This window comes from Apaloderma vittatum, unplaced genomic scaffold (genome assembly GCF_000703405.1).
Source record: "Apaloderma vittatum isolate BGI_N311 unplaced genomic scaffold, ASM70340v1 scaffold489, whole genome shotgun sequence".
Classification (NCBI taxonomy): domain Eukaryota; kingdom Metazoa; phylum Chordata; class Aves; order Trogoniformes; family Trogonidae; genus Apaloderma; species Apaloderma vittatum.
In genome coordinates this window covers 21,921-46,594 of record NW_009736736.1, presented here as the reverse complement: position 1 = coordinate 46,594, position 24,674 = coordinate 21,921, and the positions used below count along the sequence as shown (strand labels likewise).

General features: G+C 45.5%; 1 protein-coding gene across 1 annotated transcript in view; it reads right to left on the bottom strand.

Annotated features, from left to right (window-relative positions):
- Positions 1–24,674, bottom strand: part of VWC2L (von Willebrand factor C domain containing protein 2-like) — a 47,502-nt gene that overhangs the window by 3,440 nt on the left and 19,388 nt on the right. The window lies entirely within an intron of this gene.

Here is a 24,674-nt window from a genome sequence, read left to right as displayed (position 1 = left end):
CCGGAACTCCTCGGGCCTCCCCGCCCCCCCCCCCCCCTCGCCCACCCTCCAAAGGTCTGGATGAAGCAAAGAGGAGAAATTATGGCTATTTTGGATAAATCGTAGGGACTGAAGGCTCGGAGGAACATCAGGACATGGCGAAACCAGCCCTCGCTGAAGCAGCAATGAGCATCCCTGAACTGAGGGAAAAATTACAGTAAGTAGGTTTAGTTTGCTTTTTCTTGGCTTTTAGTAAAATGAACGAAAACCAGGCTTTGGGCTCTAGTGATACCTGTCCTCTATGAGATGTTATGCTGCAATTTCGGGAAATTAATCTCTTCTGTCAGAACTTAGTACGTCTAATTTAGGCCAATACTACCACTGCTTCGTGGGGGTGGTTTTTCTTTTTCTTTTTTTCTTTTTTCTTTTCCCCAGCACTCCCTCAAAATGGTCACCTCTGTATTGCTAGAGTGAAATGTTTTCTTCTGCACACTAAAGCAAGCTGGATGGAGCGTTTTTGCATCCCCTCACCCCCTCCCTGCTGTCCTCACCCCTACAGAACCGTGGACTTCTGATGGAAGGGGGCCGGTTAGCTTAGTCAGTTGAGCATAGCGCTAACAACGCTAAGGTTGTGGGTTCGATTCCCGTTCGGTCCCCATGTGTTGCCCGATCTAGTCAAGAGGTGGCGTCCCTGGCGGCAGGGAGGTTGGATTAAAATGATCTCTAAGGTCCCTTCCAGCTTAGGCCATTCTATGATTCTATGACTCTATGAAGGCAGAACTTCCACACTTGATCTGTTACAATTTCGTTTAAATTCCCACAACCTGAAATTCAATTGCTTGGCACAATTGCTATCAGCATTTTTTTTCCCCCCCCCCCCTTTTTTTTTCTTTCCCCATCTAAGTTTCTCCAACCTACAGACTGGAAAAGTGGATCCTGTTTGTCCAAAATGGGATGCAGCAAGCATCGCACCTGCAGCGGAGGCACGAGAAAGAAGTGCTCAGAGATGGACACTGCACTGCAAAAATTGAGTGGAAAATATGGCCAAGACACGTGGTATTTTCAGTGCAACAGCACAGTAATGAGGGAGTTTTCCAGCAATATTGGGTTTTTATAGAGCTGACAGTTAATGCATTGCCTAAGGCAACGTCCGGCACCTGGGGATGCTACGTGGCTTTGCCATTCGCCTTGGAGGAAGTGCAGCCTGTAAAGCCACAACCAGATCCCACAGCAAGAACCCGAGTCCTTATTTTGCTCTGGAGCAGAGCTAACCAGACCCCTTTAAGTTCTCTAATGCTTCCCCCCCCCACCTTTCTCAGACCAGCCTCCTGACATTTCAAAAGCTGAGTGCCCCAGCCCCACGCTGCTGGCAACTATCCTGAGCTTTTCCCGCTGCGGGTTTGTGCTGCTAGGAGGAGCAGACTGAAACCAGGATCTGCCAAACTGGTGTAAAAAAAAAAAAAAATCCCAAAGAATGAGACAGAACAGCACAGCAACATGTTTTTTTTTATTATTACTATTCAAAGGAAGATGCTGCCCAGAAACATCTGATGACATGTCAAGCACACCAGGAAAGTTACTTATGATAATAGCAGTAGGAACAAGAAGCTGCTCTGGGCAAGGGCTGTCATCCTGGTCTTTGTAAAAGCATCTTAAACCACAACTGTGATGAAAACAGGACCATAATCACCCCTTCTCCTTGCTCAGGGAGACTGATGGGAGAAGTCTGCTGCTCCCACAGACAATGTAATTGTGAGATTTGCTTTGCTTATCATAGTTAATACTCATAAAAGACCACGGCACTCCAGGCTGCTTGCTAGAACAACTGTGAAGATTTTTATGGAGATATATTAGGGACATTCAGATGCTGCTTTGATGGGAGAGATGTAGAAAAATCATACATGGTTTTGTTGTCTGGGAAGAGCATCGGCAAATTTTGCAACCTTACGCCTAAGACCAGATACCCAAGTAACGACCACACTGTGCTGCTGAACTGCACGCCCAGTATGGGGGGAAAGGTCTAATCTTATGTGGGGGCATTAAGGTGTCCCTGCTACAGCGTACAACGCTACCCAGGGGTGTGAGAATCAGTCCTCTCAGGACTCGCTGGCACAGTGGTGCTTTAAAGAAACCCCAAAGCCCCTTGATCTGATGTTCCCTGTCACGCTGGAAAAAAAGTAGCCTGAATGTGAGAGGAACAGTCAACCTAGGCTGCTCCCAGTTGCTTCTCGGGTGGGTTTTACTGAACTCAATGGCTTTTGCCCTTGGCTTACAGCAGCTCTGAATTTAGCTTCGTGTGTGCAAAGAAGCAATGAAAGGAAATCACGTGTTAAGCACCACAGCAAGCACGAATCACTTCAGGCTGACTGTGATATTCAGATTTTCCCGAATAGCATCTTGCACCAGGCAAAATTCATTGCCTTCATTGGAACTTCTCATGGTACAACGATTTCAGCGAGGGGTGGTATTTTCCTCTTGGTTAAATGTTTTCCAATGATGATCCGATGTCTCCTGTTACTCCTTTAAGAGCCTCCCCATCCCTTTAGGAAATATTAAGGCTGACTCCAAGAGAATTTAGCTTATTCAGTCAATGGATAACGTCAAGGAGAGAGGTGCTGATGGCTATGCTTATCTAACTCGCACCGGTAGTTTAGATAGCTGCTAAATAGCAACTCAATTTAGCCAGTGATCCCTCAAGCTCCCACGTGACGTGCCCCATAATCAAAGTTGCAAGGGAAAGCAGAAAACGGTGGTGTTGCCTGGCAGTATTTAGCAATGGATACAGCCTGAAAACATCCCCACTGACACTTGTTCAGATGAGTTGTAGCTCAGCTATGAATGCAACACAACATGGGAATTTACTGCTGGAAAGCTGAGTTGACCTGGGGGGAAGCCAAGTGTCTTCTCAGGGCATAGGTGGATTTTTCTTTGCAAGTGTTCCCACAACAGGCACCTCATAGCCTTCACCATGACCATCCCACACCATAAGCCACACGGTCTCCAGTGCTGGTGTCCAGAACTCCCAGCATTGCTTGGCTGAAACAACCGCTTGCAAAACACTGACCAGGTGAGGATTACACCCTGAAACCCGCACAAGGATGCTTGTGGAGAACTTCCCAGCAGAAAACAAGGCAAAAATCAGCAGAAATACAAGTGATCCCCAGGCTTTGATGCAGACGATAGAACTCACCAGCTGCCTGCACCTTGGGACTTTCTCCACATCCAAGATGAACTCTGTGCTTGGGGTAGGGAGGAGGAGGGAAGAAAAAGCAGACTCTTGATTTTAATGACAGCCCCTGTTTCTGGAGGTTAACACAGCTCCTCTCTGCTGATCCTGCAAGATCTTTCTGAATGTTCATTTAGCTCTGTCAACACTATTTATGTGATCACTTCAGATTGCAAGAAAAGAGCTCAATTTGTGGCTTTAATTAACGAGTCGACAAGGGAAGAAATCTTGTTTTCACTGCCTGCTATTGAGACTGCCTTCCCCACACTCTCCCTGGGGGCAGGAGAAGGCAGCGGGTGAAGAAGGAGGTGAGGTGAGACACAAAGTCAGCTGCCGAGGCTGAGCTTTGCCTTACTGAAAATTAAATTTGATGATACTCTGAGGTGGGGGGAAAGCTGAAAACCTCACCAAAAAAATAACAACCCTAGAGGATTTTTTTTATGTTAGAAAGAGGCTGAAGCTGAAGAACTTGGCTCAAAGCCTGAGGGTTTATGGGAAACTGGCATCACCGCAGGTTTTTTTTTGGGGGGGGAGGTGTGAGTTCACACCCCTGTAACACCCATCCTCAGTCTGTGGCTAATCCCTTCCTCAAGGTGTCAGGTGGGAAGGGAATAAGCTGCATCCTCCCTCCTCCTGAAGGTGATGTCCCTGCCCCCCAGTCTATGGAGGGGACAGCTCTTCACAACTTAGAGGGCATCAATTCACCCCACACAATCGAAATATATGCATGAGGTGAGGGCACCTGCTCTGGACTCCCCTATAGCCCAAGTCCATCCCCACCCAAACTGCACAAAGACTGCTCTGGGGCTGGCAATGGGACCATTTCAGGTCAGTGCCCTTATCCATGCCCTCAAAAGACTTGGAAAGCCCCTTTCCAGCCCACTCAGCCTCACCAGCAGCAGACGAGCTCCTAAGCTGCCTGCACCAAAACAAGGAGGCTGCATCAATGCTGCAGCCACAACCCAATAAAATTTGGATGCTGCTCCATCTTCGGGGGGGACTAGGAGTCAAGTCTACCAAATTGCACCAGTTTCAGTGCTGCAAATTAAAAATCACTCCAGCAGGCAGGCGAGGGGGGGGATACTGGAGGTGTCAGTCCTTGCTGCTGTTAGCAAAACACTTTGTGGAGCCATCTGCCACCTCAAATGCTAATTGGCCATGTGTCCCGGCTTGGAAGCGCTGGAGCACGTCAATGTTTTCAGCGTGGGTAGGTGAAAGTTTGTCACCAGCACAAACAAGCCATCCCCACATGCTGCAGACCTGTGGGATGGCAACTGCATCTTTCAGGAATAAAGAAGCCCAAGCCAGCCTGTCCTTCTGTGATTCATTCACCAGGGAAGAGGTCCCAGCGAGGCAGGTGTGTCGCTCCTCCCCTCTCTGCTGAATGGAAACCAAATACGGATACGTGTAAGGATGGACTAAGGGATGTTTCTGTGGCAAGGCCACCTTCTGCCTGGGGTGTTTCCACTTTTAGACAGAGTACTGCATGATGATGCTCTTAGCCGTGGTAACAAGGGTCAGAATCTGCCCAAGGTGGAAGATTCACTCTTTCTTTGCTGCCTTGTCCAGCCACCCGTGGAGAGATGGCACCTCCAATATATCTAAAATGTCACAAAATGAGAGCCTTTCCTTTTTTTTTTTTTTTTTTTTAAATTTGTGGACAAACCCCACTGGCTCTGGCTAAAACCCTGCTGAAGTCACATGGTGGTATCTCCTAGCCATCCACGAGCTTTCAATCTTGCTCATCCCAAAGAATTAATCTCCTCCGAAGCTCATCTGCAGCTCTTTTCCATCATATTTCACTCCTCACAAGATGATCCTAACGGTCCTTCTCAAGCACTGCCTATTTACATGAGAGATTTTTCCAATCATAATTCACATTGCTGGGTGCCTGAAGATGCCTGAAATTTATTTAATCTCTGCATTAAAATACATATCCTTATATATATATATCTGCAGATTCCTTCTCCAATCTAAAGCCAAGTTGCTCACTCTCAGCAAGCCCTACATCATTCAAAGGAGTGCATTAAAAAGGCGAGACCGATCTGAAAAGCTAAATTCAGGGCAAGCAGAGCCTTTCTACTGATTTTTGCCAGTGATGAAGCCAGCACAGTAAATGAGACAGAACACATGTGCAGCTCTCAGCCAGCCCACTGGGACAGGAATCTCCTGGTGGCCCCGTGTCACCGTCTGGCTCGCCTCATGCAGAGATGGTCACATCACCCAGGCTTTGCTCAGGCAACCCCGGGTATCTGCTGCCTTGGAATCTAATGAATGTAGGGGACCCACTCAAGTTCCCTAAATTATGACCTGTCTCCCAGTGACACAGACTGATTTAATCTGCGCCGCGGTTAGAAAATAACTGATAGCTCGTTATCCGTCTTAATCAGGAGCAGCAAACAAATGAGGGACATGGAGACATCCAGAATGGAATACACCGCATTACTCCTCCTTATTGATAGCCCAGTTACTTAATTTGATGTGGAGACATAACTTCAGGCATCACTAAATACTGGAGCAGGGATGTGTTGGTGCAAGGAAGATCTATGGGTGCAATTTAAAAGCAGTCTGTTTAGGAGCAGTGACGTCTACCAGTGCCGATACAGATCTGAGCTCTGTGAACAGACTTGAGATTATCACTCAGCAAGTTAAATAAAGACAGTGGCTTTTGGACAGTTGAAAAGCACCAGTTGAAAACTGCAGCTTCGCTTCCCTTCTTCACCCACTGTGCTTGTGGGATGAGCACCATGATGGGGCACGAAGCCCGAGGCTGATGGTCACCTCCAACCCTCCCATTCCCCAGGCAGCAAAACTCTAGATTAGACGTTGGGCAAAACTCTCTGCGGGGAAGGCAGTGCAGAGATGATGGAGAAAAACGCCTGTTCGGTACAGACACCTGCAGGAAAAGATCAGCTACCAGCGGTGCCAATGACAGACAGCGGATGCCGGCGGGCACGAGGGGATGCCAAGCTGGGCACCTCCCAGGGCTGAAGCCCAGAAGGAACGGAACTTTTCCTCCAGCAGCAATATTGTGGGTTGAGATATGATAATAACCTACCACGAGTCTCGACTGTGAGAACAAAGCTTTTTAATCAGTTTTTAACAATCCAAGACTAGTGCAGAAAATCTAGTAAAACTGATCTGGTAATGCTGAAGAAAATAGGGCAAGCAGTAGGTTTCCTACTGCTTTAGATTAAGGGTGTTCGCTTCACCCTATGGGCATTTCCCTCAGGGCTGTGCATTGCTGCAGTGCAAATTACTAAATATCAAATTGCTAAATTTGCTAATAGCAAATTCATGATCATTTACTCACTGTGCTGGTTGAGTAATACACCAAAAATCAAGGGCAGCACTGATGTCCAACCACTGCCACTGAAGTCACACAGGAGGCAACGCACGACACGTCTCAAGATGAGCTCTCAGACAGCAGAAGAGCAAAATCGTGGGGCTACAGACCCAGCCTTAAATACAGGAATCCCTCCCTCCCCGCCTTTTCATATAAAATGCAGGTTGGCATTTTTCAAAGTCACCTATGGGATTTGCACACCAAATTCCTCTTCATTTTAAAAGGATCTGGGAAGTTTAGCTTATGGTAAAAAAAAAAACAACAGAAAACAGCACAGGCAAGGAAGGTGCTCAGCACTGCTCAGGCAGACACTGTGCATATAAACCAGGGGGTTTTGAGTAAGATTTTTACTGTGTACATTCAAGGTCGAAGAAGGAAAACAGCAGCACCTCAAAGACAGCAATAACAAACTACTGAGTGAGAAATGCATGTTTCAACATTTACCTGGCCAAACAAAAAGGATTAGCTCTTAAAAATCTCTTTGCAGACAGCATAAAGCTGTGGGAGAATACCATGGCTCTTTTAAAATATGTAAGTGGATTTTAATTGCAGGCAATGACAGCTAATGCTACTTCATTATAACCTTTCAGGTAAGTAATACTTTTTTTAAAAGTTGTCTAAATAGGTATTTCCCAAAACAAACTCCAACAGGACTGAAGGTACATTAATCCTTTTAGTGGTTCAAACATGGCAAAGAAGGTGAGGTAGGATTTTTTTCTTTTTGAGCCAGTATCAAATAGGTTAATTTAAAAGAAAGCAAGTAATAAAACTACCACTAAAATATCACATCAGCTAACATGTTACCAGTAGAAAGAGAGGAAAAGACAAAGAGAGGAAAAGCTGGACCTTCCAGAGACTAAACTTTTAAGTGAAGAAATATATATCCAGAGGATATATATATATAGAGAGAGATAGATAGATATATAGGAGCTCCAGTGGGCAGCCCTTGGTCCACGCAGGTGTGAGGGGAAACTTATGTAGGGAAGCAAGCGGCAAAACAGCTCTCGACTGCCAAAATACCGTGTCTTCACTTTCTGCCTGGGTATCTCCATTCAAAGGCAAAGGTTAACAACAAAAGAATAACAACCGGGACTTTTTCTCTGGGTCTTTGGAGCTTTTAACCAACTTATTCACCTCTTGGTTGCACTGAGTGTGAAAATTTAATGATTTTTATGGCCCATTTTAACATTTTAATGTCTTTTTTCTTTCGGAAAAAAACCCCACATTTGGTGTAAGAATTAAAACAGTATTTCACCCTTAACTGCAATCACAGATGATGTATGGAAGAGAGCTGGCTGCACGTCAACTCAATATAAAGCCAGAAATGAATCTAACTTGGTCACTACAGCTGTGCAAGATATTTTATGGGGTGGTGGGTTCTTTTTTTTTCAGTCATAAATGAACTGGAAACTGTGACAGTGCTAATTTTGTATAAAACAGGAGGAAAAAAACCCCACAAAATGGGAAGAGCTTGAGAGAGAAGAACCAGGATTACTATACGTTTATCTGAGTTGCGCATTTAGATGTGCAGTCAACTAAAAACCCAACCCATCGCTGGACAACGACACTGCAGTGGTTAATGCGCGACGACAGCCGCACCACCATGCGACGGTGACGGCTGCCTGCTGGTTCTAGCAGACCCCTTGCCAAGGGGGAAGAACAGTTTCTTTAGCCTGCAGGAAGCCACATGCTTGGGATGAACCTTCAGCTCTTGTCCGAAAAATAGAGCTTCACAGTAATCCAGATGACTGTGGGAACATGTCAATTGGCAGAAAAATGCCTTTGTGCCTTTCTACCACCGCGAGATGAAATGTGACACTTTGAGAGCATCAGCATGGTCCCATTTTTTTTTTTTTTCCCATCTGGCAACAGATCTTTCTGACGGAAGGTTTTGAACACGAGATCGTATTAGAAATGGAACTTCAAAGCAAAGCAAAAACTTTTCATGTAAGCAGAGAGCTGCTGCTGGGAGTAATTTCTTTCTGCTCTCACCTCATGTTTGAGTTGTTGATCTTCCAATTTTGAGCAATTCTCACACTTTGTGTGACACAACAAGCCCATCTCCTGCCATCTTCACCATCATTCCCATCCTCCTGGCCTCCATGATCTTGACCACCATTCCCTGGCCTCCTGGCCTCCATGAAGACAGACACAGAAATGACTGGCCATGGGTGGGCAAGATACAAGTGAAAGGAGAATTTAATGAACACTTACATGTATAACAGCTAAAAGTCCAAGTCAGTCACCAAATGTTCCCCTTCCAGTCAAAGGATAGTCTCTTCTGGAGGGCATTTAACTGAGCCAAGTGGCATTGGCCTTTCGATTTGCCTTTTTTCATCCATATAAATTCAGGTCAGGCTGCAGTGGCAGAGTTCCCACTTCTATGCAAATCCATACAAATGACTGACTACCCAGAGAAAAGGGAAAAAACACAACAGCAGAAACATAGTTTGATGATTTGTTGGGGGAATTTAATCACCTGCCTGAGACACCAAAAAAGAAACTCAGGAAAACATAACCCCTCCAACCCACCCCAAGCAACTGCTAAGCTTGGGGGTAGAGAGATGAGACATGGTACGGCTGTGCTGAAATCTGCACCTCCTGAGAAGAAGGAGGAGGAAGAGGAGAAAGGTAGAGGGAAGGATGGATGGACTTCAAGGGCGCACACGGGGAAAGCAAACCACCACAAGGACAGGCACACCTTGGTCTGATGGACAGATGAGACATGCAGAGGCTGGTGCTCCTGGAATACTCAGTCTTCTTAAAGCCTTCTGCAGGGACCTGCCCTGATTTCTCCAAGAGCTGCAGAAGCAGCTTTAATCCATGTTTTGTCCCCAGATTCTGCTCTTCTGAGAGCCAATTATGTTACCTGAATTTACTGGTATCCATGGCATTTCCACAACGCTTTCTGAGGGTGCCGTGCAAAGCCAGGTTGCTAATAAAAATAAAATGAGTGGCGCTGGTTTTGCACGTGAATAGTTTCATTTAACAAAATCCTCAAATGGAAAAGGATCGTCTCTTCCTTTGCTAATAATTCTGGGTGCCGCTACAAAATGCATTGCCACAACCTGTGTGGGCTTTTATACTCTAGCAGACACCGTGCGATATTACGCTGATGTGCCAGGACAAGACAGTTGTTCTGCACTGCCAGGTAGCAGCTAGGAATGATGAAAGGCTGAGGGAAAATTTATGGTGGATATATGTGGTCCTGCACCCCTTCTCCCCAAATTTGCAGAATGCTTCACTACCTCCCATTCTGCCAGTCTGTTTTTATTACTTAATTACCGGATAAAACTATTGCTCACTTTGGTCTTGGTGGCATCACGGCACCCAAATGGCTTGCAACCAAGAGCCTGTTATTGTCACAGGATTCCCTGCGTGATGGGGTGCAGATTATTAAAAGCAAACCCAGCACACAACTATTTTTAACACAACTTGTGGGAACATGACAGACTGGAGGCTCCAAGAGATTTTCTCAAACGGGATGGAAATTGGTTCAGAGCTTACTGGCAGGGGGAAGGAACTCTGGGACAGTGCAGCAAGGTGACAGACAATGACCTCCAAATGAAATTTCCCATTTCGGAGTGTTTCCACACTCTTGAGCAAGCATTCCCTATCTTGTTTTTTCCTGCACCCATTTTGTCCTTCAGGTTTTTTTTTAAAGCCAGAAGGGGGATTTAGACATTAGAACAGCTACTGACCTGATGAAAGTTAATGATTTTATAAAATGCCTAAAAAATGCTTTACTTTAAAAGATTGATGTTTCTTACTGTATTTTTTCAATGCCAATTAATTACTTAATTCATTAGCAATGTAACACAAGAATAGCCTTTGAAAAATCTGGTGCTTTGTGTAGATGCCTTTAATTATGGATAATTAAGTACTGTGGAAGGACCTGATTATACCTCTGAGCGTTTTCTAATCTAGAAAATGAAATACACTCGTGTACTCTCAACTGCATATAACAAAAGCTGCACTCAACAACTACATGCAGTAAAAAAAAGATACGGGGAGGGGAAAGCACCCCAAGATCCAGACTCTCAACTAAAGGAGGCTAAAAATTCTTGGGGATGCTTGAGGGTTTTGTGCACATCCTTCCTGGCTGACTTCTCCTCATGGGCTTGTGCCCAGATAGGAGCAAAGCCCAAGCAAACTGGACAGGGAGCCACAGCAGCCAGCGAGTGAACACGGGCTCAGGGCAACTCGATGTTGACGCTTGCTAAAGTTCGCAACAGATTTCCAGATGGTCCTTTTGGACATATGGCTGCAATAGCCAAAACTGCTAAAAAGAGCAAAGCACTCTCCAAATGAAATCAGGGCTGACCTTGGAAGATGAAAACTTGCCAATGCCAGAAGTTACTCTATTAGTTTGGCTTTGCATTCCTTCCCATTGCCTCTTTTTTTTTCTTTTTCATTTTTCTCCTCTTTATTTCTCTGCAGCCAGTGCAGCGATAAAGTCAGCATCCAGAGGGCTATAATAACCGGCGTCACTGTCTCAGAAAGGGTTTTAAGCTCAGAAGAAAGCCAGGGAAATATTTGTTTTGAAGATGGCATCGCCCCAGCGCTTTCAAGACAGCTCTTCTCCCTGCCGCAGCCGAGATCATGCAGTAAGGCCCAAGGAGGTTTATTTTTGGCTCTTTTTGTACTCACTGGAATAAAAGCAGGGGAAAAGGAGGGGCACCAATGTCGAAATAAAGCCTATTTGTGCTGCCATGCCAGGCACCCTCACTGTGTACACCTCCCCTCCCTCCTCCCTTCAGCATCTTGTTTATACCACAGCGAACTCCTCCCAGCACCCCTGCCCCTCCTGTGCCCTCCACTGCCTTCTGCCTTAATTAAAGCCACTGATTACGGTGCTGAGTGACAAAATGAGGGCAGGAGCTTTTCGTTGCTAGCGGCCAGTCCCCGTCGGCTGGCTGGGAGATGGCTTTTGCTGCTGGGCAGCCTGACCCAACTCCCTAACGAGCGGCAGGTAATGGATGCGCCAAGCACACATGAAGCACACATGCTGCAGAACGGGGCCATTAAGCACCGTATCACAAGTGAGAAGCCATCAGCCAGCCGTGCTAAATACTTGCAGGGAGCACAGGCCAGGGCTGGGTAAATCTGCAGTGGATGCTTTCGAGAGCAAACAGCATCTACTAATCCCCCCCCAACTCTTATTTTGCATCCTTCTTCCTTGGGCCATGATGTGATTGCTAAAACCAGTGAATAAACTCTGTTGTCTTTACTGGAGGTATTTCTCTACTGGAAAATTTTGGGAGAAAAATCAAGTCGGGTCCTGTGAAACCTCAGGGGCCAGAGGAGGACAAATAAATGGGCACTGATTGATCTGGAGAAACCAAAGGAAGGAAAATGTCAGCTCTAACTGTGAGCAGCCTGTCAAAGAAGTCTTTGGGACGTTGTGACTGCCTACGTCCAAGTGTGGGGTGTTGTTTTGTCCCAGAGATCCCCCCCTGAGCTGTAGGCTACTCCACAAAGACAGTAATAACACCTTATTAAAAGGTGTCATTACTAAAAGGGCATAAAAAGTTGCCATGCCTGCAAGCACTGCCAGATTCATCTCCACATTGACCTCACCAGTTAGGAAAGTTTGGGGTATAATGAGTTTGTGGGAGAGGATTTTTATTTTTTTTCCAACAAATCAGTGAAAAACAGAAAACCAATGATATGTAGCCGTTTTGCTAACCCCCACAGCAGTCACCTGCCTACTAATGCAGACAGCAATTGGGTTGGCCCCACCTAGGACTTTTATTCATATCCAACCAGGACATGTAATACCTGGTTTACTGCAGACTTCCTTGTGCAAACGTTTCATGTTGCAGAGCAGGCCGTGACTAGAAAGCTCGTAAGAAATTCATGGTCGAGCTGTTAGGACAAATGAGAGAGGGAACAAATCCTTCAGATGCTGAAAAGGTAAGAGTGTTTCCCTTGGAACTAGGCAGCCCAGCCAGTTTACACCAGTCTCAGGAACTGGATCACACGGTATTTGCTCTCTAGGGGATCACAAAAAAAAGGGAAAAAAAAAAAAAGTAGATTCTGTGAAAATATAGCAAATATATCTAATTGTTACTATTGTGGTCAGGTTTCCATTTTTCCAAGTCCTTAACAATTGCTGTTTGATGTTTCCTGTAACACATCTCTTTTTTGTTTGACACAGCTTGAAAAGTAACCAAAATTTCTCTCTCCACGCTTTCCTTGTAGCACAGCGAGGGCACCACAGCCTCATGCGCATCAACCGCAGCGCGTCAAACAAAAGCAAGCTAAATTAATTTGTCAATAGCTGACGGCCACCATCCTGATCTGTAACCCAGCAGGCAGGTCTGCGACTGCCGTACCATCGGGAAGGGGCCGGTGCCCACATCACCTGCGCGACTGCTGGCCTCTGCTTGCTGGGAGATAAGGGATGATGCATTGGGTGCCTCCATGGACTCGCTTCAGCTGAATAATCCTCATGCAGAGGGAGTCCCTTGGACGTCAGCAGTGCTGTGATGAGTCAGAGATCAGAGAACGAGGCTGTTCTGGAAGGAACACACACTGTTGCCTCAGCCCTCACGAAATCAGAGCCTTTGCCTTGCAAAGTGAGCTGGCTCGGCACCGAAACGCTGTGTGTTAGCTGCAGCGCCTTCCCCAGCCTCTGCTCAGACACAGCCCAAGGAGCTGACGGTGGGGGGTGTTATTTACCCCCAGGTTTTTGTAGTCCTTTCTGTACGAAGTGAGAGCTGAGAGGAGCGGGAGGTGAGAGGTGGCAGGAAAGCACGCTTATTTTGGTTGTCAAGCCAGAAACCAGGCAAATGCACTGACCTGACCTAATGAGACTCAGGAGTACCAAAGCAATATCAAACAAGGGCTCTTCCACCTGCGTCTCCTGACATTTCCCACGCATTTCAATCAGACGAGAAAATGAAACTCAATGCTATTTTGCAAACAGTAAAGCCTGCAGGCCTGATCCTGTGAAGTGCAAAGTTTCCTGAAAAGCGCTGGGTGCTGGCAGCCCTCTCCAGCCAGGCATGGGTGGTGGTGGTCCCAAAGGCATCTAACCCCAGACGAGCATTTTAATCCCATCCTGGACCTGACTACTTACCCAGGCGAGGGTTTTTTTGAATGACATTCCCATTGCAGTCCAAGCTACTTCTGCTACTCCTCTCCCACTCAAACAGGGAGGAAAAGTCAAAGTCACACGCACGTTTTGGTTTTAATACAAATCAGAGCAGGATGTCTGAAATAACTAATTGGGCAAAAAGCCCCTTAATTTCTGTCTTACCTGTTTGAAATGTTCCAAATTACCAAAGGAAGACCTACATGCCAAATCATGTCACTCCCTCGACCCTCCCAGATTTGAGTCAGTTTATCCTGAAAGCATTAGAATGGGGCATCTGATCATTTCAAGGTTTTTTCCTGACATCTTTTAAGTGTACAAACAGCGAGCTTGCTATAATTGGCCTTTTTCCCAGGGACGTTTCAGTGAGTCAGCATTTTCTGACCAACATATTCCCATCTTTTTCAAATGTGCTCAAGCAGCTGCAGTGAAAGAGTCTGAGCTTTGAAAGGTCGGGGAGAACGTTGTGTGCTCATCTTCACGCAGACCCATTTCCCTCAATAGATCCCTGTGCATGAAATCAGTAAGTACGCTTCTTTTTGGTACATCAGCTCCTGCTCCATTTATTCTAACAAACATGAGCTTCCCTACCAGCACTGAACATTTTTAACTGAGATAAAAACGTGGCTTAGCTGATAAAAATGAGTTATACTTGTTTATATCAGTTGTGGGACTGGACCGTATCTATTTTTTTTCTTAAAACTACGTATTGAATTACGATTTCAGAAATGGGCACAAGTGGAACACATGTTTACCTGAAAAGAATAAACCTGGGGATGCATGCAGAAGAAACATAATATTGGTCACATGGTGCAGAAAATGTGATGAGAATGTCGGAGCTCAGGGACACCTAGGGGGATCTTTGATTGCCTTTCCACCTTCCTAGGAGATGAAATCTAACTTGCAGTTGATGTCTTTTGTGCAAGAATAAGGTTAAATCATACATAGGATTAGATCACACACATCCTGACGGCATCGTGGACAGGGCAGATTTCAATCTCTGTTAGATAGGACTGCCAGTCTGTGGTGTTTTCCATGCTGTTTCAAAGGGGTTTTAGCTTGATTTGGGAGAAAAATCAGGGGGGATCCTGTGAAACCTCAATGTCACAATGGGGACAAATAAATGGGCATTTGATTCTATGATGAGTAAATTCTGATTTTTACAGTGTTAAGTTCCAAGAACCTGTGTTCAAAAAGAAGCGATAAGGAATACAGGTATGTCTACAGAGAGTTGCTAAGGGTGAGCGCATTTTGCAATGAGACCCACTTAGTACATACCTATACCCCAAAGGACGGGTTCCTTCAGTCCAGCAGAAAAGCAGTATGTGAGGATGCAGAAGTTAGGAGGACCATGGGGCTGACACTGCCTTTGCTAACGACCCACTCATCATGCGCGATGCATCACTGCCCTCGTCCCTGCCTCCTCTCCTCCCCAGCCCCTACTTCAGGTGTGAGGTCTGCACCTCAGGACTCTACACCTGAGGTCTCCTGGTAGCTTCATGCTCCTGGAAACAAAAATGATAAGGGGTAAGAATGCAGTGGCAGCTTTTCTTGTGGGTCCACTCAGAGAGTGGTTGGTACAGACCTTTGTTCAGCTGTACCAATATGGCCAGAGGCACAAGGAATCGACCCACGCCAACACAACCAGCAAAGCAAAGAAAGCAACATCCTCTCTTTTCCCCTGGGCTTTTATCAGCTGATGACCAAGCCTAAGCTCCTCAGTCTTAGGCATGAATTCAGATCAACATTGCAGAAGAGTTATCTAAACACAAACACAGAAAGCAAGAAATTACCCTCTTTGAAGCAGGAATTGAAGGGCGGAAAGCCTCATGCTGCAGGAGCAAAGCCCTGGTGCTGAGCTCGTAGACCTGCACTGAGAGCTGAAAGGCCCCATGGAAAGCCAGAGTATGAAGAGAGCTAACTGAGGAGGGACAGAGATGGGACAAGGAGGTGCAAGGAAGTGGATGCTGATGTCGACAGGCAGAAGAGTATCTCTGGACAACAGGGACTGAGAATACCTGACAGCAGTCTCGGCTTTGTAACAATCTCAAGTCTGTACTACAGGAACCTTCTGCAGGCAGCGCAGCTCAACCACTGTCACACAGCAGCACTGCTGCCACGTATAAATAATGTTCTTTCACCCTCACAAATGGTGGGTCCCTCTGGCAAATGGTTCCACCAAACTTGACCTTATTTTCATTCTACCCAGCAGATGCACTACATCACCAAATCAGGGATAAAGAAGAAAAAACACACCATAAGAGTATTTTTTGGTCTCTCCAGCTGAACTGATTGGCAAGTTGGCAAGCACTACAGGCCAGGATGATGTGCAAACATACAGTAATACCCAGAACGAGATCACTGCACTGATTTCCTTCGCGGAGGTGTGTAGGTGCAGAAGAGATAGAAGGCTGCAGCTGAAACACAGGACTCTACCAAAGAGGCAGAGAGGATGGAGATGTAGAAAAGGTGGAGGGAAGGAAAGGAAGCAGGAGGAGGGAACTTCTACGTGCCTTTTTTAATTCTAGGCTTGCTCAGCTCTAATCTTTAATTCATATTTTCATTACAGTCTCTTTGCTCTGTAAACTCTGCATTTCATGTAAAAAGAGCAGCTCAAACATGAATTATTTGACGTAAGTCAACCCCTTGTTAAAGTCCTCTACTCTACATATATGTAGGCTCCAATAAAAGAAGCATTAAACATTCATTAAATTAGAAATACATGAAGACAGTGTCTGCCACTCTTCTCATACAGATATGCTTAATAATCTCAACCTTCTAGAGCAGCAAAAGCAAACCCATGTCCAATCCTTTTAGAAAGCCTGACCATGCAAAACACCTCAGCCTCCTGCAATTTGCCTGTGAATCACCTAGAGACTCTCAACTCTTGCAGGTTAGACCCTCAGCTGGAATAAAGCAGAGAACAACACTACCGGCTTTACATGAAGTGACATGGACTCAGGATTTGGCTTTAAGCTTCTCTTGCAGCAAAATGGTTTACAGTATGTAAGTGGACAATAATGACATTTTAGTCTTCAAGGTTACACCAAAAATCTGATCAGGTGGGGAACAGCAACGCCATGCCTGCTTTAATTTCAGTATTGCCTGGGCTGTCTGTGCTCTGCAAAAGGAACCTTGTTTCCCAACTTGAATTTAGGAATGTTTTCTCCCTCCCAAAAACCCCAACCCACCCTCTGCTCTACAATATACTAACATGCTGATAGTGGATCTTGAACTATCACTGCCACAGGCTTGTGGACACAAATTTCAGCAACATTTTCCCAAGGGGAAACAATCACCAGTGAGCAGATGCTTCTTCATAAATATTTCTAGTTTAAAGAGCAATGCAGACCACATAATGTGTTTCCCACATCTCTGTGAGCTGTGTCTGCTTAATGAGAGCTTTGGAGCAAGTCTCATCTAGCAAATGACTTCTCATCATCCTCCCTGACCCTTCTCTTTGGGGTGCCTGTAGACATTCATTCTGACCTGTGCTGGGGTGGGAGCATGTAAACATGGTTAGGACCTGGGGTACAAAGGAGGATAGCAGCTCTCAGCTCCTGCTTGGCCTTCAGCTGCCCGGCAGAACCTTCTTCTGCCTTGTTTAATATGTGAACTATCTTTTTCCTGCTTCCTGGGCAGGGGAAGAGATCGCAAATGTCTGGGGAGCATTAGCTGACAGGTCGGGTCAAAAGGGGCTGCTGTCCCGCTGGCTCCCTGCCGAAGCGCTCTCTGAACTAAGTTTTTTCCTCCAGCAGCGTCTCTGTCACTCCGACGCTACACAGTCCAGCAGCTACTGCTTTGTGTGAGCACTGAGCTGTGTGATAGAGTTAATCACATTAAGTGCTGTTCAGTTCATGCCTTTTTTGTTCTCTGAAGGCTTTTCCTCTCTCCTGCCTCTTTCAGTCTCTCCTTCTTCAAAACTTCAGGAGGTGGCAGATCCACCTCAGCCCTCCTTGATACAATGCAGCATGAGGATGGCTAATTTGGGAAGGTTTAACTTCCATATACCTTTTCCAAGCTTTTCACTGTTATTAGATGACTTCCAACAGTGGTATCCACAGGGAGCAGGTTATCGTCTTGAGTCAGGAGGACATTTAAGCATCTGGATAATCCCACTGTGTGAGATTTCCAAAAGCAACAGACGGGCTAGCTCTCCACAGATGTTTACGGTCCTAACTCTCATGAGCAAGTTCAGCCTTTACATGCCTTTAATCACTTCACCCAAAGTGATGGAAGTGAACAAGCTCCACTGAAAAACTATCTCAGTGAAATGACTTCTTTTTTCAAGAAACATTAAAGTCAGTACTGAAGTATTTTGTCCAGTCGGTGACTGGCCCAAACATACCACCTGGTTTTTAGTCCTGGTCTTCTACCAGCTTTTAAATCAATCCTTTTTCTCCTTCGTCGGTTATTACATCACTCCTTTAATTGAATTAATAGGGCACCACAGTTTACACTTCTCCTGGTAAACAGAAATAACATTAGCCAACAATCAATCAAAACCGCATCCTTTGCAGTCTCAGGAATACTCTTTTGCCCTCAACCTTTCAAATGCACTCATTTTCAGAGCTGGTCACAAAGCCTCAGTGCACTGGTTTCTGTCATCGTGACGTTAAAGTGGCTTCTACAGGTTCTGCACAACTGGAAGATGACTCCCGATGTGGTGGTGGCACCTCTGCATCCGCACAGCAGCACTAAGGAGTCAGCTGTAAAACAACCACACGCCAGGCAAGCACAGCCCAAAGAGAAGCAGGTTCTTCCCGTGACCCCTCAGCCTCATATCTGAACGGGGTGGTGAGGGGCTCAACTGAGTACCCAAAACGCTGGCTGGCTGCCATGAGTACTTCATCCACCGAGAACAAGGGATGATTCAGCTATGCTACATACACTACTGGCTTCGGTCTCGGCGACCTGTGAAGAGGATCATGGAGTCCAGCAAAGTCCGTGGTAGGGGACACATCTTCTTCATGGCTGGTCACATTCAACTTGCATCTGCACAATCAATCAGCACATTGCATAGATTTTGACTGAAGGGGTTTTAACTCTGCAATCTTAAAATCTGGCCATTTCAGGAATTCCTGAAATAAATTAGAAGAGGAATTTTATTTAGTTGTTTTTTTCTAAAGGAATTTCCCCATGGCTCCAAACCAACGTTTTCCATAAAGTAAATGAATACGAAGTCTTCTCTCATCCTCTTGCCACATTTTCTGTGTCATCTTTATCCTGCAACAGTTGTATATAATCAAATGACAGATAAACCATCCTCTCCCCAACACCTTCCTTCTTTTCCTCAAACTTCTAGTAATCTTTTTCCACACTTCATTTGATTTTTGTGTCACTGTTCATCTTAGAAGCAGATGCTTTCCAAAACAATGAACTGGAGATTCAGTGATCCACATCTTGCAGATGAGTAACAAGCTATATTTATGCAGTAAAGCACAGGTAACTTAACATCCAGGCACTGGACTATTCTATATTAAAATCTTGGCACTTGATAATTTGGAACAGTAGAGACCACGTGGGAAAGTTCTTTTTGTCAATATTGGTTAACAACTTGCACCGTTAATCCATTACCTTCACCTAAAATACAATAAATAATTTACATTTATATGGAGCCTTCTGTCCCCCCAAATCCCAAAGGGTTTTGCAAATTAAACACATCACATTGCCCCCCTCAGACAATAACTGGGCATTGATTTGCTTGTCTCCCTGACTCAGAGAGAAGAGCCCCGCTCATGGACTGCACTGCCAACACTTCTTTCCGTGGCATCTAGACATTCCTGGGAGGTCTACCCACCTGAGTGGCAATCAATACTAACCCTACTTAATTTACAAATGAGAATGGGAACAACCTGGCCTGGGGACTGTCTGACCATGTCCCAGCTCCCTCGGTTGTGCTTTTCCAAAAGTTCACCCCTGTGGAAGGGACTTCTAAAAATCTCCCACTCAGAAAAAAAGACATTTCTACGTACCACTTGCTAGGAAAAGGTCAGCCCCTGGGTGCTGTTCTACACAGTGGTGTGCAAAATTCACTTGGGGATGTGTGTAGCACGTATTTGTTTGCTAAAGGAAAGGCTGCCCTCGGCTGCGGCGGGGGGGGGGCTGCCCTCGGCTGCGGCGGGCTGGGAAAGCCCTCGGGGGGTTTTCTGGGCAAAACACGCTGAGTTATAGGAGGAACAGGCTTGGGTGCAGAATGCTTATTTCGAATTAACTTGAACAGTGAAATAATGAGCAGCAAGTTTATATTCTCAGTAAATTAAGAGAGAAGTGTAGGTAAAATGTGGCTTTTATATGCATGGGAATAAATGAATATTTACTCACTTCTGTGCTCAAGTCCTCAAAGATGAAGACATTTGTATGGAATTATCAATATTTATAGCATATTACAATAAATACTCATAAGAGCTTTGCCTGAATACATGCTACTTTACCAAGGAAAGTCTGTTGAAAGTCAAAGGGATCTTTTACTTGTGTGTGGAGGGGATGATCAAAATCTTTACTTTGAAATCTGTATCAACTGTGATAATTTAAAACTTTAATTAAAGACTCAGTGACAGATTATCTAGAAAACGTCTTCCTGCTGCCCAGTATTTCATCACGAATGTCTCCAGAAGCCCACGCTAACGTGAGTAAGCACACTTGCCAGGAAGTATTTCATCGCAGATGTGTTAGATTTTATCTGTCTTGTTGGGTAACAAATTCTTTTGTTGAGGATTGGTGGCAACAAAAATTAAATTAAAAGCAAAACCAGATCCCTAAACAGAAATTTATAATGCTTATTCTGTTCATCCCTCAAGAAAATGTAAGTGCCAAGGCAAAGCCTATTTTAGCAATTGCGATAATGTATGTGCAAATGGGTGAAGGCGCCTTTGAAATGCTTTGAAAAGAATTTCACACTTAGAGAGGAGAACAAGTTAACAATTCTATTGTGGCATTTATTGGAATTTTTAAATTAATTTCTCCGACACAGCTGGTGCCATAAAATCCCCCATAATGATGAATTTTTGCTAATGTCAAGATTATTTTTGGATGCAACTCTGAAGGCAGCACTTTGTAAAATCAGGAGAACACCGGTCGCCGGGAACCCTGCACTGCCCTTTCCTTGTTTCCACACTCCTCGAGCCTTTCCCCGAGCAGCTGCGAGACTGCCAGTTGGAAAATTCTTCTGTTTTTTCCTTCATGGAGCAACAAATTGGGGATGGATGCACAAATGGCCTCAAGCTGAGCCCCCTCAGAGCAGTGGGCAAAGGTCTGGGTGTCGCTAACTCAGCACCGTGATGGAGGAAGGACCTCCACGGTCATCAGGGGACTCCCTGCCGGAGAACATCTGGCTGGAAAGGGCACGCTAGGAGCAGGTGGTTTTGGCTCTGAACAACCAGCACCAGGGAAGGTGAAACGCAGTGAATTCCTCTCATTGTGCACAGCAAGAGGTGAGAGTTGTTTGGAGTTGGCGAAGAAGAACTCATTTAATCTGGATCACAGGTTAAACCAGATTAAGAGATGCAAGCAATGATCTGGGGATCCCCCTACCCCTGCATTCTTGCAAGGCCACGTCCAAAGGGCTGAAAGAAATGTGAAGAGCAACCTCTCAGAGACACATAAGCAAAGGCTTGAAAATCCGCACATCCCACCAGTAATGAGGCTCAGCCCACAGCAGTGGATGGATCTAAGGGGAGGGACAAGCAGAGGTCTGGAAACAAAGACTTCAGGGTCAGGTGAGAAGAACCAGGGGAAGGATGAGTAACACTACACAGGCATGCCTACAGCCTGAACACAGGAGGATGAGGACCTCACGGGGGATTTTTGCTCAGAAGCAGCTTTGGTGTAAGCAGAGTGGATGGATGTTCTCACTGAACTGCAGGAGAACCTGGGGGCAGGAGTGGTAGCACAGATGGTGGCAGCCACGAGCTTGATTCTAACAGAGATAGGCAAGTTTTAGATCCCGCAGAGGAGAGAGTTAACAATGGCTGACACACTTTTGTCTGGAGAAGTCACAATGACCAGAAATAACAACTCGGGGCCGTAATTCTGCAGCCTGTCACTACTAGGAAACGTGAAATCCAGTGACCTTTCATCTCCACGGTAGAAATGCTGCACAGCACCTGGAGCCATTGCCCTTAAAATCTACTCTGACAAATTCAACGATGGGACATGAAGGAGAAAACGTCTCCTCCCTCCCTCAACCCCAGATTTTAGCCTCCCAGTGAACTCCGTCTGCTCCGTGTGTAATGCAGCATCCCTTGCCGAGCAGAGCCAGCTTCACACAAGCTACAGCGTCTAGTGAAGCATGAGACAACAATTCTATTCCTTCCAAAAATATGGAATAAATCTCCAAAGCCACTTGTTCAGACTGCTCTTAAATGATGGTAGAAGGAGGGAAATTGATATTGGCTTTTTATGAATCTTCAGGTCAGGTATGTTAGAATCAACAGATTTTTGCATTAACCTCACTGCTTCACAGCACTTTTGCCCTTGGCAAGACATAATTAAGAAAGGCATGAAAATCCATCTGAATGTATCGAGAGGAAATTATTCTCCCATTAATGGCAGCAACAGCTAAACAAGGAGGCAAGCCAGGCTGCTAGCAGAGTGCAGCAAATGATGCATGGCTGTGTTGAACCTAAAGGATTTTCCTTCCCAAAATTTTAAGGAGTAGCTTTTGAAACAAGGATTTGCACTACAAGTTGCTCTGGGGATTAACCTTTTTTTTCCTCACCCAACAGCCATATGCCTTGAGCAATTCTGTTTGCCAGTCTAAAATGATGACCACAGGGCCTGAGACTAAGCTAAAATCTATTCATCACACCAAAGCATGGCACTATAACTGTCTTCACCACTTTGGTAGAAAGCACAAGCTACTGAATGGAAGGGAAAAAACAAATAAATTAACAAAAAAAAGAGTTTTCAGTCATTTAAGTGGGTCTGTCAGCTTGTGTTATCTTCATGCATTTGTGAAACTGAGCTTTAATTGACTGGCTGCAGTGGAGAGCCGAAAGATGACATCTTGGTCTCAAGATGAACAGACAGCTTAAAGCGCTGCAATTCTCATTCATTAGGATGTGTCAGAGGGACTCAGAAGGGGAAGAGACACGGCAACATCTATTACTCTTTCACATGAAGTTCCCAAAGCATTAGTAGGAGGTGAAGAGTGTGCGCCACACTCGGGAGCCGTGTCCCAGAGCAGTAACAAAATTTGCTCTTCAGATCCCCTGTGACAACAGGGAATCTGAAGAGACTATCTTGGCGTTTACTAATTTCTATGACCACGTGAATCATTTCATTTATTTGCAAAGGATAAAGCCAAAGCTTACAAGCACTGCCCAACTATTAGCCAGTCAGCTCCAGCTGCAGCAGGAGGAGCAGAAAGCCCTGCTGGTTGATGGGCTCACATCTCATCCCTACCCCACCGTGTAGATCTGCTCCTCAATCCCAAGGAACAGCCACGCCATCGCATCGCCTCTCCCCTTCACCCACCGCTGGCTGCAAGCCCCGGTCTCCCTGGTATGCTAGATGCTCTTAAGAGGACGGTGAGAAATACTTTTCTGCCTAAACCAGGTTTCGGAGAACTTTATATCTGTATCTCCAACAGGTGAGTGAAGAGAGGAGTGGAGAAATTTGGCAAAACTATGGAGGAAGCCTCCTGGCTTCCAGCTGAAGGTTCCCATCACTGCAGTGTGCCCTGCAGCCCCTTCAGCAGGTGGCTGATTTTCCAACTGTCCTCCTGTCCTCATTCCCATCAGTAGGAGCTGCTTCCTTCCCTTTCCTCCTGGTTATCTGGGCACCTGTGACTGGTTTTGGAAGAAAGATGCAGAGGGAGCAGAGCAGGATATCTGGACGATCACCAGGGATGTTGGAGACTGCAACACAGAAAGCCACTGACCCCAAAAGCGTGGGAGTCTGCTTACTGGGGTAAATGGTCATGGTGGTGAAGGGCTGTAGAGAAACCCAGCAGCTCCTGGGCCTGTGTGAAGACACCTTTGACTCTGCACTGCTGGGAAGCCTGAGCGATGCTCACACTTTGGATTCACGTGACACAAACCAGATGGGAAGGACTCGGCAAGTGCTGCCACCGTAAATGAGGGGAACCCAGCATGGTACCCTACACGTGATGGGAACACAGAGGCCAAACACATGAGTGGTGTTTCATTGGGTGTAGATGAGTCTGAGGTACAGTGGCAGGCATGGCGATGGCCAGCGTCACTCCTCCCAGTCACCAATCCAAGGCATCGATCTTGTTGAGTGAGATGGGAAACGTCACACTCAAGCGCAGCAGGCCATACGCAAAGATGGTGGATAGAGCTGGTCAACATACCTTTTCTCTGAAGTTCATCAACAACAACAACAACAAACCAATGAAATTTCCTATGAACATTTTCTGCTTTTCAACAGAAAATAAAACTCTAAATGAAAACCTTTCAAAAATACTTCTGAGTGAAAATCATGGTTTAATATAAGCCTCAGGATTTCAAGCAGTGTATTTGGTATAATTTTCCAGACTGGTCTTAATTTTGCCAATTCCCTTAGTAAAAATATTTTGCATTTCCATCTCTTTGCTTTGTCTCCGTCTTGAAGAGCAGAAAATGTGTTGAAAATGTTATTTCCTTGTAAACATTTTCATTTAGATCCAAAAGCAACCATTACTCTTACCCTGCAGCGGTGATGTATCTAAGAGGAAATATATATGGATAGTGAATTCTAAACATGAGAAGATGAGTCTAAGTAGTCATTTCTTATATGTTAAGAAAGCTATGGAGAGGTTTATGTGAAGCTAGCTCACCTTTTAATTTGTCTTCATATCTGCATTAAGAGAAAGGTGCTTTTACAGTGACCTATGTGCATATGGGCTGCAGTAGAAGACCGGGGAGACCTTCTTGTAAAGAGATTTATTTTCCAAAGAGGTACTTTCAGTCATCCCAAAACCTTTCTTGAAAGTATTGCTGAATCGAACTCCAATTCATGATCAGGACCATGAGGGCCAACACTACACACACAGACTCCAGCACACAGCTAATGACAACGTT